The sequence below is a fragment of the Phyllobates terribilis genome, unplaced genomic scaffold (assembly GCF_046119375.1).
Source record: "Phyllobates terribilis strain yellow unplaced genomic scaffold, ASM4611937v1 Scaffold_3__8_contigs__length_932513732, whole genome shotgun sequence".
Lineage (NCBI taxonomy): Eukaryota > Metazoa > Chordata > Amphibia > Anura > Dendrobatidae > Phyllobates > Phyllobates terribilis.
In genome coordinates, this window is record NW_027362763.1 from 8,854,488 (window position 1) to 8,867,468 (window position 12,981).

The 12,981-nt window shown below is 45.1% G+C and overlaps 1 protein-coding gene and 1 non-coding gene across 6 annotated transcripts in view; both read right to left on the reverse strand.

Annotated features, from left to right (window-relative positions):
* AGBL5 (AGBL carboxypeptidase 5) overlaps positions 1-12,981 on the reverse strand; it is a 72,023-nt gene that overhangs the window by 50,987 nt on the left and 8,055 nt on the right. Inside the window, exon 1 of one of the 5 annotated variants that reach the window (XM_073673629.1) lies at positions 3,768-3,919. The exons of the other annotated variants lie outside the window; for them this stretch is intronic. The gene's annotated coding sequence lies outside the window, so the exon portion shown is untranslated. Of the gene's footprint in view, positions 1-3,767; positions 3,920-12,981 lie in introns of those variants that run through there. 5 annotated transcript variants of the gene reach the window in all.
* TRNAG-CCC (transfer RNA glycine (anticodon CCC)) lies at positions 7,746-7,817 on the reverse strand. The gene has a single exon. It is a non-coding gene; the product is annotated as a tRNA-Gly (tRNA).

A 12,981-nucleotide genomic window follows, 5' to 3' on the forward strand; every position in this document is an offset into this window, starting at 1 on the left:
AGTATATATATATATATATATCCCGGTACATACCGCCACTCTCCACAGTATATATATATCCCGGTACATACCGCCGCTCTCCTCAGTATACAGTATATATATATCCCGGTACATACCGCCGCTCTCCTCGGTATACAGTATATATATATATCCCGGTACATACCGCCGCTCTCCTCAGTATACATATATCAGCCCCGGTACATACCGCCGCTCTCCTCGGTATACAGTATATATATATATATCCCGGTACATACCGCCGCTCTCCTCAGTATACAGTATATATATATATATCCCGGTACATACCGCCGCTCTCCTCGGTATACAGTATATATATATATCCCGGTACATACCACCGCTCTCCTCAGTATACAGTATATATATATCCCGGTACATACCGCCACTCTCCTCAGTATACAGTATATATATATCCCGGTACATACCACCGCTCTCCTCAGTATACAGTATATATATATCCCGGTACATACCGCCACTCTCCTCAGTATACAGTATATATATATCCCGGTACATACCACCGCTCTCCTCAGTATACAGTATATATATATCCCGGTACATACCACCGCTCTAGTCAGTATACAGTATATATATATCCCGGTACATACCGCCACTCTCCTCAGTATACAGTATATATATATCCCGGTACATACCGCCGCTCTCCTCAGTATACAGTATATATATATCCCGGTACATACCACCGCTCTCCTCAGTATACAGTATATATATATCCCGGTACATACCGCCACTCTCCTCAGTATACAGTATATATATATCCCGGTACATACCGCCACTCTCCTCAGTATACAGTATATATATATATATCCCGGTACATACCGCCACTCTCCTCAGTATACAGTATATATATATATATCCCGGTACATACCGCCACTCCCCTCAGTATACAGTATATATATATCCCGGTACATACCACCGCTCTCCTCGGTATACAGTATATATATATATCAGCCCCGGTACATACCGCCGCTCTCCTCAGTATACAGTATATATATATATCCCGGTACATACCGCCGCTCTCCTCGGTATACAGTATATATATATATATATATATCAGCCCCGGTACATACCGCCACTCTCCTCAGTATACAGTATATATATATCCCGGTACATACCGCCACTCTCCTCAGTATACAGTATATATATATATCCCGGTACATACCGCCACTCTCCTCAGTATACAGTATATATATATATCCCGGTACATACCGCCACTCTCCTCAGTATACAGTATATATATATATATATATATCCCGGTACATACCACCGCTCTCCTCAGTATACAGTATATATATATATATATATATATATATATATATATATATATATATATATATATCAGCCCCGGTACATACCGCCACTCTCCTCAGTATACAGTATATATATATATCCCGGTACATACCGCCGCTCTCCTCAGTATACAGTATATATATATATCCCGGTACATACCGCCGCTCTCCTCGGTATACAGTATATATATATATATATATCAGCCCCGGTACATACCGCCACTCTCCTCAGTATACAGTATATATATATCCCGGTACATACCGCCGCTCTCCTCAGTATACAGTATATATATATATATCCCGGTACATACCGCCGCTCTCCTCAGTATACAGTATATATATATATCCCGGTACATACCGCCGCTCTCCTCAGTATACAGTATATATATATATCCCGGTACATACCGCCGCTCTCCTCGGTATACAGTATATATATATATATATCAGCCCCGGTACATACCGCCACTCTCCTCAGTATACAGTATATATATATATATCCCGGTACATACCGCCACTCTCCTCAGTATACAGTATATATATATATCCCGGTACATACCGCCGCTCTCCTCGGTATACAGTATATATATATATCAGCCCCGGTACATACCACCGCTCTCCTCAGTATACAGTATATATATATATCCCGGTACATACCGCCGCTCTCCTCGGTATACAGTATATATATATATATCCCGGTACATACCGCCGCTCTCCTCAGTATACAGTATATATATATATATATCCCGGTACATACCGCCGCTCTCCTCAGTATACAGTATATATATATATCCCGGTACATACCGCCGCTCTCCTCAGTATACAGTATATATATATATATATCCCGGTACATACCACCGCTCTCCTCAGTATACAGTATATATATATATATATATCCCGGTACATACCGCCGCTCTCCTCAGTATACAGTATATATATATATCCCGGTACATACCGCCGCTCTCCTCGGTATACAGTATATATATATATCAGCCCCGGTACATACCGCCGCTCTCCTCAGTATACAGTATATATATATATCCCGGTACATACCGCCGCTCTCCTCGGTATACAGTATATATATATATATATATATCAGCCCCGGTACATACCGCCACTCTCCTCAGTATACAGTATATATATATCCCGGTACATACCGCCGCTCTCCTCAGTATATATATATATATCCCGGTACATACCGCCGCTCTCCTCAGTATACAGTATATATATATATATCCCGGTACATACCGCCGCTCTCCTCGGTATACAGTATATATATATATCCCGGTACATACCGCCGCTCTCCTCAGTATACAGTATATATATATATATATATATCCCCCGGTACATACCGCCACTCTCCTCAGTATACAGTATATATATATCCCGGTACATACCGCCGCTCTCCTCAGTATACAGTATATATATATCCCGGTACATACCGCCACTCTCCTCAGTATACAGTATATATATATCCCGGTACATACCGCCGCTCTCCTCAGTATACAGTATATATGTATCCCGGTACATACCGCCGCTCTCCTCGGTATACAGTATATATATATATCCCGGTACATACCGCCGCTCTCCTCAGTATACAGTATATATATATCAGCCCCGGTACATACCGCCGCTCTCCTCGGTATACAGTATATATATATATATATATATATCCCGGTACATACCGCCGCTCTCCTCAGTATACAGTATATATATATATCCCGGTACATACCGCCGCTCTCCTCAGTATACAGTATATATATATATATCCCGGTACATACCGCCACTCTCCTCAGTATACAGTATATATATATCCCGGTACATACCGCCGCTCTCCTCAGTATACAGTATATATATATCCCGGTACATACCGCCGCTCTCCTCAGTATACAGTATATATATATATATATCCCGGTACATACCACCGCTCTCCTCAGTATACAGTATATATATATCCCGGTACATACCGCCGCTCTCCTCAGTATACAGTATATATATATCCCGGTACATACCGCCGCTCTCCTCAGTATACAGTATATATATATCAGCCCCGGTACATACCGCCGCTCTCCTCAGTATACAGTATATATATATATCCCGGTACATACCGCCGCTCTCCTCAGTATACAGTATATATATATATCCCGGTACATACCGCCGCTCTCCTCAGTATACAGTATATATATATATATCCCGGTACATACCGCCGCTCTCCTCAGTATACAGTATATATATATCTCGGTACATACCGCCGCTCTCCTCAGTATACAGTATATATATATCAGCCCCGGTACATACCGCCGCTCTCCTCGGTATACAGTATATATATATATATATATATATATCCCGGTACATACCGCCGCTCTCCTCAGTATACAGTATATATATATATCCCGGTACATACCGCCGCTCTCCTCAGTATACAGTATATATATATATCCCGGTACATACCGCCGCTCTCCTCGGTATACACGGTGGATATAGACGGTGTCAGTCGCTCGGTTCACAGCTGAGCTCCGTAACCCAAACAAACCCCCTCTGCCTCCTGCTCTCCGGGCAGCTGGTAACAAGCCACGCTCTGATTGGCCGGCGGACACGTCTGTGCGTAAGGAGGCTTTTCAGTCGCCGTTTGCCTCCTCCTCTTGCGTTTCACGCCTCGATGTGAGATCAGGGCGGGGACACGAATCTCGTTTCTATGGATACTGAGGCAGAAAAATGACTCCCAGTATGAGGGCGGAGCTTGTGGGATCACTGCGCACTGACAGCAGCGGCCGCACAGTCATACACAGAGCCCGATAGCTCCGCAGGGAGAGAGGAGGACTGTAGAGAGGAGAGGACTGTAGACAGGAGGACTGTAGAGAGGAGAGGAGGACTGTAGACAGGAGGACTGTAGAGGGGAGGACTGTAGACAGGAGGACTGTAGAGAGGAGGGGAGGACTGTAGAGGGGAGGACTGTAGAGAGGAGAAGAGGACTGTAGACAGGAGGACTGTAGAGAGGAGAGGAGGACTGTAGAGGGGAGGACTGTAGACAGGAGGACTGTAGAGGGGAGGACTGTAGACAGGAGGACTGTAGAGAGGAGGGGAGGACTGTAGAGGGGAGGACTGTAGAGAGGAGAGGAGGACTGTAGACAGGAGGACTGTAGAGAGGAGAGGAGGACTGTAGAGGGGAGGACTGTAGACAGGAGGACTGTAGAGGGGAGGACTGTAGACAGGAGGACTGTAGACAGGAGGACTGTAGAGGGGAGGACTGTAGACAGGAGGACTGTAGAGGGGAGGACTGTAGACAGGAGGACTGTAGAGAGGAGAGGAGGACTGTAGACAGGAGGACTGTAGAGAGGAGAGGAGGACTGTAGACAGGAGGACTGTAGAGAGGAGAGGAGGACTGTAGACAGGAGGACTGTAGAGAGGAGAGGAGGACTGTAGACAGGAGGACTGTAGACAGGAGGACTGTAGAGGGGAGGACTGTAGAGGGGAGGACTGTAGACAGGAGGACTGTAGAGGGGAGGACTGTAGAGAGGAGAGGAGGACTGTACAGAAGAGAGGACTGTAGAGAGGAGAGGAGGACTGTAGACAGGAGGACTGTAGATGGGAGGACTGTAGAGAGGAGAGGAGGACTGTAGAGAGGAGAGGAGGACTGTAGACAGGAGGACTGTAGAGGGGAGGACTGTAGACAGGAGGACTGTAGAGGGGAGGACTGTAGAGAGGAGAGGAGGACTGTAGCGGGGAGGACTGTAGAGAGGAGAGGAGGACTGTACAGAAGAGAGGACTGTAGAGAGGAGAGGAGGACTGTAGAGGGGAGGACTGTAGAGAGGAGAGGAGGACTGTACAGAAGAGAGGACTGTAGAGAGGAGAGGAGGACTGTAGACAGGAGGACTGTAGAGGGGAGGACTAGAGAGGAGAGGAGGACTGTAGACAGGAGGACTGTAGACAGGAGGACTGTAGAGAGGAGAGGAGGACTGTACAGAAGAGAGGACTGTAGAGGAGAGGACTGTAGACAGGAGGACTGTAGAGAGGAGAGGAGGACTGTAGACAGGAGGACTAGAGAGGAGAGGAGGACTGTAGAGGGGAGGACTGTAGAGAGGAGAGGAGGACTGTAGAGGGGAGGACTGTAGAGAGGAGAGGAGGACTGTAGACAGGAGGACTGTAGAGAGGAGAGGAGGACTGTAGACAGGAGGACTGTAGAGAGGAGAGGAGGACTGTAGAGGGGAGGACTGTAGACAGGAGGACTGTAGAGAGGAGAGGAGGACTGTAGAGGGGAGGACTGTAGAGGGGAGGACTGTAGACAGGAGGACTGTAGAGAGGAGAGGAGGACTGTAGACAGGAGGACTGTAGAGAGGAGAGGAGGACTGTAGACAGGAGGACTGTAGAGAGGAGAGGAGGACTGTAGACAGGAGGACTCTAGAGGGGAGGACTGTAGAGAGGAGAGGAGGACTGTAGACAGGAGGACTGTAGAGGGGAGGACTGTAGAGAGGAGAGGAGGACTGTACAGAAGAGAGGACTGTAGAGAGGAGAGGAGGACTGTAGAGGGGAGGACTGTAGAGAGGAGAGGAGGACTGTAGAGGGGAGGACTGTAGAGAGGAGAGGAGGACTGTAGAGGGGAGGACTGTAGAGGGGAGGACTGTAGAGGGGAGGACTGTAGACAGGAGGACTGTAGAGAGGAGAGGAGGACTGTAGAGAGGAGAGGAGGACTGTAGAGGGGAGGACTGTAGAGAGGAGAGGAGGCCTGTACAGAAGAGAGGACTGTAGAGAGGAGAGGAGGACTGTAGACAGGAGGACTGTAGAGGGGAGGACTGTAGAGAGGAGAGGAGGACTGTACAGAAGAGAGGACTGTAGAGAGGAGAGGAGGACTGTAGACAGGAGGACTGTAGAGGGGAGGACTAGAGAGGAGAGGAGGACTGTAGACAGGAGGACTGTAGAGAGGAGAGGAGACTGTACAGAAGAGAGGACTGTAGAGGGGAGGACTGTAGAGAGGAGAGGAGGACTGTAGAGAGGAGAGGAGGACTGTAGACAGGAGGACTAGAGAGGAGAGGAGGACTGTAGAGAGGAGAGGAGAACTGTAGAGGGGAGGACTGTAGAGAGGAGAGGAGGACTGTACAGAAGAGAGGACTGTAGAGAGGAGAGGAGGACTGTACAGAAGAGAGGACTGTAGAGAGGAGAGGAGGACTGTACAGAAGAGAGGACTGTAGACAGGAGAGGACTGTAGACAAGAGGACTGTAGAGAGGAGAGGAGGACTGTAGACAGGAGGACTGTAGAGAGGACGACTGTAGAGAGGAAGACTGTACAGAAGAGAGGACTGTAGAGAGGAGGACTGTAGACAGGAGAGGACTGTAGAGAGGAGAGGAGGACTAGACAGGAGGACTGTAGAGAGGAGAGGAGGACTGTAGAGAGGAGAGGACTGTAGACAGGAGGACTGTAGAGAGGAGAGGAGGACTGTAGAAAGGAGGACTGTAGAGAGGAGAGGACTGTAGACAGGAGGACTGTAGAGAGGAGAGGAGGACTGTAGAAAGGAGGACTGTAGAGAGGAGAGGAGGACTGTAGAGAGGAGGACTGTAGACAGGAGAGGACTGTAGACAGGAGGACTGTACAGAAGAGAGGACTGTAGACAGGAGGACTGTAGAGAGGAGGACTGTACAGAAGAGAGGACTGTTGAGGGGAGGACTGTAGAGAGGAAGACTAGACGGGAGGACTGTAGAGCTGAGGACTGTAGAGGAGAGGACTGTAGAGAGGAGGACTGTAGAGCGGAGGACTGTAGAGGGGAGAACTGTAGGGGGAGGACTGTAGAGAGGAGGACTGTAGGGGGAGGACTGTAGAGAGGAGGACTGTAGAGCGGAGGACTGTAGAGCGGAGGACTGTAGAGAGGAGGACTGTAGAGAGGAGGACTGTAGGGTGGAGGACTGTAGGGTGGAGGACTGTAGAGCGGAGGACTGTAATGGCTTAGTGAGCCGACAATAAGCAAATGTTTTTTCAACTGCTGTAAATTTGCAAACAATCACCTGAAAAACCAGCAGAAAGCTCTTTTGTTGGGTGATTCTATTGTTTATAGTGGTTTAAAAATCACCGATAGAGTATCGCCCCGTGTAGCGATCTCTGCAGTCTGTGTATTATGTGCCTAGTTTTTTCTTCATCATACATCATTGTTCGTTATCCCAGTTCTTGAAAACACCTTAAAATCTTTACATTTATGCTGCAATCCCAGAAAACTTCACCTCAGTTCAGATTGTACTAAAGCTAAACAAAGATATAGAAAAAAAAACGAGCTGCGTTGGCCGGGAATCGAACCCAGGTCAACTGCTTGGAAGGCAGCTATGCTCACCACTATACCACCAATGTTTACAGGACCCATTTTTTTTTTTTTACATTTTCTGCACTAACATTACAAAATAGTTTGTAAAATGTATGATATGCCAGAATTAAAACTACATAAGTATTGCATTGGCCGGAAATCGAACCCGGGTCAACTGCTTGGGAAGCAGCAATGCTCACCACTATACCACCAATGCAGGAACCAACTTGACTGGTTTGGGATTATGGCTGTTAAATCTGCTAAAGTTTTACTAAAAAAAAGGAGGACTGAATATGTCTTGAAAGAGCCAATTACTAAAAAGTTTAAAAACAAGGCAAAGCATTGTCCAAAACTCAAAGATGAATTCTTGTGAATCAGCTATGTAGCTTTTCCACCTATTCTCTCAATTATTTTCACTTTTTTGCCAATAACGTAACTAAGCTCTTACCAAGAAAGAAAGTACCCTATGAGCTTTAGGCTGTGTGCCCACGATGCGTTTTTTAAGCGTTTCCGCAGCGGCAAAAACGCTGCAGAAACGCTTAAAAAAACGCATGGTAGAAGGTCTGCCATGTTCCCCAATGATAATCCGCTGTGCTGTACACATGCTGCGGAAATTTCTGCTGCAGATTATCATTGCGGAAAAAAATGCAACATGTCCATTAATTTTGCGGAAGCGCGGCGTTTTCGCCGCCATTGACTTGCATTGAATCGCTTGGATTCCGCATCACTGGATCTGTACATGCGGATTCCATGCGTTTCAATGTGCGGATGGTACCCGGGTGTGGAGGACAGGAGACTCTCCTCCGGACCCCGGTACCATAGAACCTGTGAAAAAAGAATAAAATAAAAAATAAATATATACTTACCTTCTGATGGCCCCCGCTGCGCTCGTTCTCCCATGCAGGCAGCTAGCGACGGACTGAAGGACCTGCGCTGACGTCATAGTCATGTGACGTCAGGTTCTTCAGTGTACCGCGATCTGCCGGCAGCCAGGACGGAGCGAAGCAAGACTGCAGGGGCCATCGGAAGGTAAGTATAGATTTATTTTTGTTATTTTTAACCATTCTTTGGGGTCACACTATATAAATCCATGCCGGTTGCATAGATTTATATAGTGTGACCAAGTTGTCAAGCACTTTCCTAGTGATGCTAAAATCACTTGTCAACCGAATGCGGAAATGCATGTGAAGAACGCTTCACATCCGCATGTCCCTGGCAGGAAAAACGCATGTACAATCCGCATGTACAATCCGCCTGTACAATCCGCCTGTACAATCCGCACGTACAATCCGCACGTACAATCCGCATGCGTTTTTTCTGCCAGGGAGATGCAGAAACGCTCAGGAAAAATCCGGAGCATTTCTGCATTGTGGGGACATAGCCTTATATCAAAAAGATTACAAAGAGTCAACACCAGCACCAAATTACCCCTAAAGACCTCTGCCATTTTTGGCATTTTTAACACTAACTCTAAAAACAGAGGAGTTTTTGGAATCAGTTATGTAGCTTTTCCACCTCTGCCTACAAATTCTCTCAATTAGCTTTGCTTTCTGCCCACTAAGGTAGCTAAAGTGTTACCAAGAAAGAAATAAAAGCATAAGCCTTAGCACAGAAAGTGAAAAAGATTCCAAACACCACCAAATGCAAAAAAACAATGAGTTCTTCAAGAATTAAACTATGGCCTATTGTTTTAAAAGCAACTACACCCACCAGCATAACACCAATGCCAACCCTGACATTGCTTTCGTATTGGAGACTAACCCTACAAAGTTTTTAATCAACAACTGAAGAGCAGAAGATCAGTTAGATGAGACAGTTGAAAAAATGCTAAGAAATATTCTCTTCAATTTTTTTCTCATTTTCGTGGTTGCTAAACTCTAAGAAGAAAGAAGAACATGAGCCTTAACACGAAAAATTAAAACAGAATAAAAGCATCACCAAATGTGAAAAACAATTCATGCGTTGGCCGGGAATCGAAGCCGGGTCAACTTGCTTGGAAAGCAGCTATGCTCACCACTATACCACCAACGCAATGTTATTGGCTGGATCGTTACATGTATGATAGAGAGTGGAGTGTCCGAGAATGCGGAGCAACATAGACCTGACTGCTCTCAGTCCATTATATGGTGGGAGAGGCTGAGCACAGATCAATCTTACAAAAGCGAGGACTATAATATGTCAGCGAGGTCTGACATTTTTCACAGGTCGTGGCATTTAGCCAGAGAATTCACAAGTTGGTTACACTGGCTTGGTTATGAGATAGCTGCTTGCTGTCATTCTGTGGACGTCTCATATGGAAATGTCTCTTTTCATTTATCCTTTTTATTATAACTGCGCTTTTAAATAAACTTTAATCCATTATTATTACATTTGAGACCAGAGACATTTTCTCTCAAGGATTTTTTCCATATCAGGTGGTGGAGAATGCGGGCACAACCTCAAACTCACAGTTGCAGTGAGAGAATCCTTAGGATGCACTAATTGGCCACAGGTGAGTGGGAACTGTCGCTCAGGATTATTCAGACCACACAATCAAATGCATGGGATCTTCAGGGGTAAAGTGGGGCAATGCTGCAGCGATGAGGTGCTGGACACAACTCCATGAGATTATCCTCTAAAGAGTCAGGGTAATGAGGATATTCAGTCTAACCCTGGCCGGCATAAAACAAGCCAATTATATGCACATTGTGTAATCAATGCGTGCAGGGTTTTGTGGTCTATAAGTGCATAGTCACACACAGATTCATAGTAGATCTTGATGGTTGATCTCATAAGACAAGAAAAGCTATCAGTTAGTATCACTTGACTGGATAGCTTAATGGTAAGGCATCAGTCTCTTGTAATTTACCATGCAAATAGACAGCGTGTCTGAAACTCTTAACACATCAGGATGACAATCAGTGTCAGATATTAATAGTAAAACACCCCTGTAGTTTGTGTGCTAAATAGTCATAATTAAAAATAAATCTTATTCCTATCAGGATTTGAACTCTAGCGCTGTAGCTTCAGAGGCTGATGCCTTACCATTGATCGATCCAATCAAGTGATACTAACTGATAGCTTTTCTTGTCTTATGAGATCAACCATGAAAATACTCTGGGTGACTAAAAGTCATTGTGATTCTGATGTTTGAAGAAAGTCACACATCAGACTCACACATCAAAATCAAACATCATTTGAATTTGGCTTTCTTGCAGTCTGTGCATAAGTCCCAATGAGTTTTAGACAAGTTTGCACTGAAAATCATATAACTAAATAGAACGCCTAGGTTTTTACAACTGAGTTTATAGGTTAGTGTACTGGGTTTGGGACACAGAATTTTGTGTTCAAGTCCCATCAGCGAACAGTTACTTTTTTTTTTTATTATTATTATTATTATAGTTGTAAAAGTCACTTGTCAGAATCAGTTCTCAGACAGGGTATTTAGCCTCAAACTGACATCATTCTGATGCTTGATTTTGATATCTGATCATGTCCTAAAATGGACACCGTACAACTGCTTGGAAGGCAGCTATGCTCACCCCTATACCACCAATGCTGCATTGAGGCCTTAGCTATCCTCACAGTCTGTAGAGCAGGGTCCGAATGATACTGATACAATCGATGAGGTGGGAGGAATGTTCTCAGATGTTCCAGTCTACTTCCTGTACAGGAGGAGTTTTTGACATAGATTTTTTTTTTTCACCTGAATATTTCAAGCTAAAATCATGATTGAAAAAAAACAAAGAGTGATAATTTATTTTTTGCAGAGAGGAGATTTACATTCTGAAATGATGATGTGTGGGGGCCGTCGCATAGGATTATACGGGCCACACATTGTGTTGGAGCAATCAAAGACGTAGATCTTCAGGAGTAAAGTTTGACAATGCTTCAGTGATGCGCCGGTGGACACAACTCCAACAAATTGTCCTCCAGTGAGTAATCAGGATATTTACGCCACGGCCCCACTATCAATATTCGGTCAGTATTTTTTCTCAGGAGTGGGAGCCAAAACCAGGAGTGGGTGATAAATGTAGAATTGGAAACTTGTTTCTATTAGACCTTCTCTCTGATTGTTCCTCACCTGGTTTTGGCTTACAAATAAGTGATGTAAAACACTGACCGAATACTGATCACATACTGATAGTGGGGCCATGGCCTTAGTCTAATCATGGCCAAAATCAAAAAAGCCGATGTGTGCATTGTGTAATCTACTCACTTTCTCATCCCCACCCTCCTCACCTGCCCCCCATGTTCAGCAACTAGCGCACCCCCGCAGAAACCTCGCACATCTAGACACTCACAGACTCTCTGATTCTATTCTGCCAGAACAAGAACTTTTAAAATTCCATGACAAATTCAATAGATTTCATTACACCATAAACTTAACATTGGAGCACTCAAAAACGGAAAACAACTTTGTGGATACCACCATAAATATCATCCAGACATCAGTGTATCGAAAACCAATTGACCGTCCCACATACCTCAGATGGGACAGCTTACACCCGAAACACATTAAAAAGTCCATCGTTTACAGCCAGGCCCTTAGATATAATCGGATCTGTTCCAGTCCAACGGACAGGGATGAAAACTTAGCCCATCTTAAAACGACATTCTTAAACCAAGTCTACCACCCCACCTGCATTGATGACCAGATTATTAGAGCCACAAGGATCCCTAAAAGTCAATTACTTCAGTACGGAGAAAAAGAGGAAAATCATCATGTACCTCTGGTGGTGACCTACAACCCACAGCTTGAGGTACTGAGAAAAACTGCTAAAAAACTTTACCAAATCCTACACAAGGATGACCGGCTAAAAACAATATTCAAAAACCCTCCCTTGCTGTGCTACAGGCAACCTCCAAATTTAAGAAATATCATAATCCGAAGTTCAATGCCCTCAGATACACCAAGGGGGACTTTTCCTTGCAATGTGAAGAGCAGCAGAACCCTCACCCATGTAGAGACCAAAGACGGGATACAGATTCCCAACACACAGCAGGATTATACGATTCCCAGGACATTCACATGTTCCTCTTCCAATGTGGTGTACTTAATTCTGTGCACTATATGTCCTATTGGGGGTCTCTGTGGGAGAAACAGGACAGAAACTGAGAGCAAGGATGAGGTGTCACCACCACATGATTACAGATAAATAAAAACCAGGTACCGGTGGCCAAATATTTCTGTGGTCCAGGACCCAACATGAACAATACGAAAGTTGTTATATTAAAAGGCTACTTTAAATCACAAAAACATCGAAGGGTCTGGGAATACAAACTGATTAAGGTCTTTGACACCCTCCACACAGAAATAAATCTGTCAGGAGGATTTATGTCTCACTACAAAATCTGAGGAATCTGCTCCAGACACAGTGAGGGCACCAGGCCCAAGATCT